The 8,059-nt window shown below is 32.8% G+C and overlaps 1 pseudogene; it reads left to right on the forward strand.

Moving 5' to 3' along the window:
• Positions 1 to 6,922: 6,922 nt before the first annotated feature.
• LOC143680383 (olfactory receptor 8J1-like) lies at positions 6,923 to 7,855 on the forward strand (annotated as a pseudogene).
• The last annotated feature ends 204 nt before the right edge of the window (positions 7,856 to 8,059 follow it).

Here is an 8,059-nt window from a genome sequence, read left to right on the forward strand (position 1 = left end):
TATTTGCAACTTCTGGAATCATCAGCATTGTGGTTGGAGTAGGAGAATGGTACAGCCACTTCAGAAAACAATTTGGCAGTTTCTAGTAAAGTTATCATATGTCTCAGAAACCTCCTCCTAAATTCTTACTTAAGCATAATGAAAACATATGTGCAGAAAAATACTTGTTAATGTTTATGTTAGTGTAATTCATAATAACCTGAATTTGAAATATTCTAACTGCCTTTAAACAGAAAAATATATTTTAAATATGTTATAGTCATGAAATTAATACTACTCAGCAACTAAATTGAATCAAATACTGATCCATCCATTAGCAAGGACAAATTTCAATAGCATTGAGTGAAGCAAAAGTAACCAGGCATAAATATACTAATATATAATGTACTAAGATAGTTAAAATTAGTCTCTGGTGATAGAAAGCATATGAATTGTGGCCAGGGATATCATGTGGGGGTTAACTGCACAGAGAAATCAGGGAACCTTCTGGGGTGATAGAAATGCTCTCGCATTTTTTTTTCATGGGCTGGTGCCTAAAGCGAACTGGGTCTCCTGCACAGGTGCTCTGCTTGCTGAGCCACCGTGGCCTGCCTAGAAATGCCCTCTTGATTAGAAACAGGTGCTTTCATTTGCCAAGTCTCATCCACAAACACAATCTGTGCAATTTACTATGTGTAAATTATATGTAATTTTTATCATTATTGCTTATAGTTTTTCTTTTTTTCTCAGAAGCTTGTCCCAAATTTCCATGTAATATATACAAACCAAATTTTAAAGGTTATATTTTACTAAATATATACTTCTATATTTTACTAAATTTACATTCTATATTTTACTGAATAAATTTCTGAGATATAGATTTAATTCAATTCCAGAATTTTGTCATACAGAATAATGCTCTTATGAAGATTTTTTGTTTATAAATTTTAATGACTTGACTACTTCTACGTAATTGAATTCAGAAGTGTATTATCTGCCCAGGGAAAATATATGTCCTTCTAACTGGTTTTTGGAGTTTAGAGAGAGGGTTAGAATAATTATGTTCCTCTGTTCATGGCACATTACCATCATCAGTAGGCCTGACAAAGTGCATTTCTTTTTAAATTTATTTATTTCTTTTATTCCACCATCCATCTCTTCTGCCACAGCTGGATATGATTAAAGTGAGTCTGCTTGTTTTCTTATTCTTTTACAAATGTTTGTTTCTGTTTCATGTGTATACATTTTTATTCTTACATAAATGGCTTTGTGCCATATATTTCAACTACCATCTTTAAATTTAAGCTCCATAGGGGACATCTTATGGCAAACCAGAAAGGAAGTATTACTACAAAGTGTACTTAAGCTCCACAAAAGAGAACTGTCTCAGGGATAATTCGTTTCTAAATAATCCTATTAACCATCATATGCATAATTTATACAGTATATTATATACATATATATATATAAAGCTTCAGTGTTTTAAAATTGTCCTTATCTAGATATCTGAAAATTTATTCTAACCTAACAAAAGACTTTCACTTTTAAATACTGTTTAACTTTTTCCCAGTAGTTACCTTCTGCCTTTTCCTCACCACAAATACAAGAGTAAAAAAAAAGAGTGAAATAGTAGGTTTATTGAATGAGGGTTTTTCTTTGGGAGATTATTTCTTTTTTAACCTCTACTTCACCATAATCCTTTAAAAACTGGCAATGTTAATTGTATTCCTTGATGCAAAAGGGGAAAAAAACAACTACAGAACGTGGCATAATGATTATATTATTTATACTTGAATCACTATGTAACTAAATAAATATAGTTCACCCTAGATTCACTGCTAGACATTTGGGTTTTAGCTCTTCAACATGCCAATTTTACAGAAATCAATCTCTGAATACAAACGATTTTCTTTGTGAGCTACACTTAATCATTGTGTTTCTTAAATGCCATGAAGTTTGGGTCACTTCAATAATCTAGGCCTGGACTGTCACAAAGAGGTCCCAAAGGGTGTCTGATTGAATTCCTATGGGAGTTCCTGTTAAAAGACTAACAAGTCACTTGTGGTACCTTCTCCATGGAGGTAAAAGACAACTGTGGATTCTAGGGTCCCTGTGCTTCAGATATAGTCTCAAAGGTTTAGAAAGCTCCATCAACTCTCACTACCTCTGTCAAGTACAGACACCCATTAAGAACTAGAAGCGGATCATCTATTAGAGGTGGGTAGAAACTATTTATCTTCTCTTTTGATAATGGATATTTAAAATGTCTAAAACCAACAGCCTAAAATGATCCACTTATTTTTTTTAGTTTAATCAAGTAATGCAATTCTCCAACTCAGTTTTTTTCCCAAGATTTATACCTATTTTGGAAATAGAGGCTGTCAAATATAATCCAGCTATGTAGAGCTCTAAAATAGAACTACCATCATTATATCTTATGCATTTAGATTAATTATATCAATAATAAAACAATGGATTTTTGTACATTGAAACTGTATATATCATGTTAATTTTAGAATGTTAACAAAAATAAAATTGCATATTCCATAGGATAGCCTGTGAGGTTAAACTATATATGCAATTACTCAAACTGAAAAGGATGCCAATACTTTGAGAATATTCCTGTGGATCATAAATTCTCTCAAGAAAATTATCCATTAAATATGATAGTATACACTCAGATACATATAGAAGGATAGAGTGCAATCAGTGCAATAATGGAACATGTTTAGGTACACAACTATCTCTTAGTAAAATAATTCCCACAAATTTTAGTTGGTAAGATATCAAAAAGAAGAATCTCCTTTTAAGGAGAGACACTTCATTGTCAGGAGCAGGACATTAACAACCATCATAACCCTAGGGAGAAAATAAAACACAAGAAGAAAATATTTATTTCTTGGGTTGGTCTTTAAACAATTGATGTAAAATAGAATATTCAGAAATAATTTAATATATTGGTTATCTTCCCTTGTCATTGGATAATAAAGAAAATTCTTAATACATGGAAAATATTCACAAAATTCATTTTTAAAGATATCATAATTGCTATCTATCCATAAGGAACTGATACTAATTTAAAGACAAATACCCAGTATTTCTACTCTCCCATTTACTTCCCTCTAATGAATTTTTCTACATAGGAGGGAAATTGCCTAGAGAAGGATCAAATTGCTACCCTTAAATACTGCAAATTTAAGTTTGTTATCCCCCTTCTGACCCTGATTTTTAGTTCATGACCACTCGGGGTCACTATTGCAAATTGGTGGGCAAACTTCTGTCATGTAAGATGCCACCTCTCACACAAAATCGAGTAGTTCCAGGAGAACTGGAACAAAGACATAGAAGACCAAAAATGGAAATTTCTGTCTACTGTGTGCCTGATAGGGCAGCATGACAAAAAAGTAATATGGATCTGAATTAGGCATGTGTTGAAAGTGAGAGTAAAATATAATTCAATTATTTTAAAAAATAGCTCAGAGCGTATATTTTATGTACTCAGAAAGCTTTAGTTACAGCCATTTGCCTTCAAACAACCTGAGAGAACTAAGACATAGAGACTGGAATGAATCTTGCACTAACTAATGAAATTGTTAATGAAGGATTAACAGAAGAAAGTAGACGGGGTATGCATGGATGGTAAAAATAAAGCCTTGAAAAGAGAATTTATAGAAATTGGAAAATAACCCAATGTATAGTTTTGAAAGAGAAATTAGATAAATATTATGGCTGTGATTTAAAATGCTGTTTTTAAAAGTTTTATTATTGCATTTTCAAATGAAAGTAGCAAGCCAGCAACACATTCAGGAGATTTCAGGAGAAAGAGTGGGACCAGTATAATTTGGAAACATTCGCACCAGCTGATAGTTGAAAAGTTTGCCAAGTGAGGAAACAGTGATAATATGAAGGCTGAAGGGAGAATATTAGAAATTGCAAGTACAAGAAAGGCAAAATAAGAAAGATGCCTGAGAGGGGACACAGAAATAAGAACCGATGTTTTGGGACAGAAGGGCACACTAATATTTTAAAACTACAGGATTGCTCTTCAGTGTAAAGAGTTGCAGATTTAAGGGACATATTATGAATCTTGTGTTACAAATTACAATCAAAGCAACACAACAGCAAGGACAAAAAAACTTGACATAGTTGAAATAAATGAATCATCATTTAGTTTGACATTTCTCAACTATCTGCATCCTAATCATATCATTGTGTTCCAGAACTAAATATTAGCTTGTCTAAATAATTATTTAAATGTCTCATAAGCACCCAAAGCTTAGCATGTTCAAACTTTCATACTGATCAGCCCCAACTCTGTTAGTTTCTGGACTGTTAAAACAAGTACCATACAGTAGGTTGTCTTAACACATAGGAATTTGTTGACTTCCAGTTTTGAGGCTAGAAGAAATCCAAAATTGAGACCTCACTAAGATATTGCTTTCTCCCCAAAGACTAGTGTCCTGGGGCTGGCAGCTGGTGCACCTTGGTCCCTGGCTTTTTTGGCACATGGGAATACACAGGTGATGTCTTATCCTTCTTTCTCCAGTGCTAATCACTTCTGATTTCTTCTCCTCCAAGTAGCTTTCTCTCTCTCTGTAAACCAGATTAAAGCCCAATCTGATTTAATTAAATTGAAGTAACATCTGGAAGATATCTTATTTACAGTAAGATCCCCACACTCAACAAAATGGTGACTAAGACCAAAAACATGTACAAACTTGGGTACACAATTCAGTCACCATAGTACTTTAGCCATTTACTTTAATATCCAAATATTATTTTAACCATTTCTCTAATTTCAAAAAGCAAACATAAGTGTGCAATTCTCCCATCTACCATTCTTTTGTATATGTCTTACATAATTCATTATATTAATTTTATTTAGTAAGTCATCTTGTTTCTGCTGCCAAATGTTTGCCAAATATTCCTTCTCTCTACCTCCAATTCCTTCACTTTGAGCCAAGTTAACAGTATCTCTCACCAGGAATCCTGCCCTGACTCATTTCTTTACTCTCACTCATGCCCTACCTTTACCCCTTTATAATTCTAAAATTCATCACTTTCAAAATAGCTAGAGAAATCTTTCTTTTTTTAATTTAAATTCACCTTATTTAAAACTTTTCAATGTCTAATAACACACTTAGAAAAAAATACAAATATTTATTGTGGTCCACATTACCTGTTTCTACTAATTTTCAGTTTCCCACGTGACCCAGCCAGTTACACATGCTTTCATTATTTCTCCACTTAAATTCAACAAAACTTTAGTTTTCTAAAGAAAGAAATGCACCCTATCTGGAATCCCAGAATATTCTTCCTCACATTTATTATAGAGGAAGCCCTTCTCATACTTTAGGTTTTAGTCCAACTGTTACCCTCCTAGAAAAGCTGTCAAAATACTATGTAAGATAATTTCCCCCAGTTTGTAATGATGTATATTATTTTTTAATTCACTTATTGAACTTATCACAATATGCAAGTGTCTTGTTTATATGTTTCTTTACCAGCTTTTTGTTTATCCCTTATCTCTGGAATGAAATATCCATGAGGTGAGTGAAAGTGATTTTTCTGAAGCTTGGACATTGCCTGGTGCAGAATGGGAATTCAATGAATACTTGGTAAATATATAAAGAGAATGATTCAAAGAAATCAAGAGAGTGAATAGTGTTTGGTGGAAGAAACAAATAGTAATCATATACTCTATAGCTTCAGGAATTATTTGGTCTTATTTCTGTGATTCTTTTTATATTGTCATTCATTGTTTTTCCTATAGCAGAATTGTTTCCTATTTTTCTTTCTGTTCTGTTCTTTCTAGAAGAAGAGAAAATGGAAACAACTCTGGCTTTTTACAGTTCAGGCATTTATGGTGATATAGTCTTGACTCTCTGGAACTTATCTTCAAGTCTATAAATAAGAGACAATGACAGGATTTCTTTGGAACCACTGGAGCCATCAATTTTGCAGAGAAGGGACTATAAATGATTTAGTTAGGTTCAGTTAACCATGTTTAAAATAAATAAATATAAGAAAGTATTTGAGCATTTTATTATAACATCCTCACTCTGGAAAATACGTATATAAATTGTCATAGAAACACTGTAAAATAATGGTGTTTATTATTATTAAAATTTCAAAATATTGTTTTTAAGTAAAATATTGAATATTAAGGCTAGATATATTCTATAAATTTAAAAATTAACAATATGAAATTCTATAATAAAAAGTGTTTAAAAATAAAACAGTAGAAAAAATATAAGGAATTGCAAGAAGAGAAAAAATCATGATGGAGGAAAAGGAAGTAGTATACAATAAATCACGGTGGGAAAGAAGTACAGAAATGATAAGATTTCAGAGATAACATTTTTAAGCTGAAAAATCAGTAATCTGAAAAATAAGTTTGCAGATATATCTTCCTGTATTCTTATCTGTGTAAACAACTGGAAAATAAGGAAAAAGGTAACATATGAATGACAAAATTGGTAATTTAAATTTTAGCTAGATGAATAAAGAGAATGAAGCAGGTTATGGGTAGAATGATCTATTATTGAGATAAAGCAAGAAATATCAGGTTAAGAATCATATGGATCCATATTTGATTCCTCTAGTATTTGTCACTCAGTGCCAGAGACTTAAGATATTAACCTTGGCTTCATTGGTTGCAAATTAAAACATAGTCACAATTTTATAAGATTGTAAGCAAAGAGACTTTCTCAAAATGTTGCCTTATGCAGAATTACATCCAATTTTCCAAATGATTGCAAAGTTTTTCAAATATAAAGGCTAAAGTTTAATAAATGAGTTAGAATATTATATAATTTAGGGATATCTCATTTTAGCTGCTAGGAGTTGTCCTAGACATCTAAATGTAATCATAGAAAATAATTCCTGAGGGTTAATAACCACTTCTTTACTTATCCAAACAGATGAATTTCCAAACTTTTACATGGCCTCTGAAAATTTCACACGAGTTGCTGAGTTTATTGTCATAGGGATTTCAGAGTGTCCAGAACTCCAAATTCCCTTCTTCCTGATATTCCTGGTCATCTATGGGCTGACATTGGCAGGGAATCTGTGTATCATCATCCTTACCAGCATTGACTCTCAACTTCAAACATGTATGTATTTTTTCCTCTGGCATTTGACTATCATCAATGTTGGCAATTCAAATGAAAGTGCCCCTAAAATGTTGATTAATTCCTTGGTAAAGAAGAAAACCACCCCTACTACAAATGAGCCACCCAAATGAGTGGTTTCTTGCTTTTCACTGTGTCTGAGATATTCTTGCTAACTGTGATGGCCTATGACTGCTATGTGGCCATTTGTAATCTCCTGCTCTACATCATGGTCATATCTCACAGGATCTGCCTCCTGCTGGTATCCCTCACATACCTCTATAGTTTTTTACAGCTATAGTGGTTTCATCATGTGTATTTTCTGTGTCTTATTGTTCTTCCAATGTAATCAATCATTTCTACTGTGATAATGTTCCTCTCTTAGCTTTGTCCTGCTCTGATACATATTTCTCAAGAACAGTAGTCTTTATTTTTTCAGCCACCAATTTTTTTTCTCCATAACCATGGTTTCAGTATCCTACATCAACATTGTCTTGTTTGTTCTAAAGATGCATTCATCCGAAGGAAGGAAAAAAGCCTTCTCCACATGTGGTTCACATATGATGGCAGTCACAGTTTTCTGTGGGACACTGCTATTCACGTATTTGCAACCTAGAACTAACCATTCATTAGACACTGATAAAATGGCTTCTGTGTTTTATACTCGGGTGATACCTATGCTGAATCCCCTAATCTATAGTCTGTGGAATAAAGATGTGAAAACTGCCTTTAAAAATCCATGTCCCTCTGTTAAATCCATGTAATTTTAGAACCCTTTAATGAATGAAGAGATTGTTGAGGTAAGCTGCCATTATGCCACAGAATGTCAAAGTGATTAACATGCCCAAATAACATGCCATAAATATTGCACTGGATTCTTGAGCTGTACTGTTTGCCACTGTAATATGTTTCACTTTCAGGAAGTTCTTCTGATTATCTGTGAGTCAAATTATAGGGTTACAGGCAAA

The sequence above is a fragment of the Tamandua tetradactyla genome, chromosome 4, assembly GCF_023851605.1.
Source record: "Tamandua tetradactyla isolate mTamTet1 chromosome 4, mTamTet1.pri, whole genome shotgun sequence".
Taxonomy (NCBI): domain Eukaryota; kingdom Metazoa; phylum Chordata; class Mammalia; order Pilosa; family Myrmecophagidae; genus Tamandua; species Tamandua tetradactyla.